The sequence below is a fragment of the Lupinus angustifolius genome, chromosome LG01, assembly GCF_001865875.1.
Source record: "Lupinus angustifolius cultivar Tanjil chromosome LG01, LupAngTanjil_v1.0, whole genome shotgun sequence".
NCBI classification, from domain to species: Eukaryota; Viridiplantae; Streptophyta; class Magnoliopsida; order Fabales; family Fabaceae; genus Lupinus; species Lupinus angustifolius.
The window spans coordinates 11,161,911-11,162,420 of record NC_032009.1 but is presented as its reverse complement, the minus strand read 5'-3'; positions in this window follow the sequence as shown (position 1 = coordinate 11,162,420).

The following is a 510-nucleotide window of genomic DNA, read 5'->3' as shown; positions in this document are numbered from 1 at the left end:
CGGTGTGCACCCAAAATTAACTTAGCCATCAAGAAACCATAAAGTCATGCATGACCTCACTTCAAGTAGCCCACCATAGGCTTTTCAGGAGTAGCTCACCACAGCTGGTCCCATAGCTCACAACTAGCCTTGGTGAGTCAAGCTTAAGGAGGTGATCAAGCTACTTGACCAAGTGACCAAACCCATGCTTAAGGGTTTGGTCAGCTGCTGAGCGGTGCAAAGAAGCAGCTCAATGGTGGCAGGGAAAACTCTATAAATAGGAAGGCATTTCCTTCATTCAAGAGGACCTCTTCCCAAAAAGGACTTCTTCCCCTAAGAATAAACACAATTCTCTCCTCTTATTTATTAGTTTGAAAGCTCGGTTCGTAGAACCTTTTGTAAGTAACTTTTATAGTTTTTAGTTTATAATTCAAGAGGAGAAAGGAGAAGGCAAATGAGATGCAAAAATCCATTTTGTAATCTCATTTGGAACTTAAAGCATCCAATCCTTGGATGGATGGCTCATGCTCC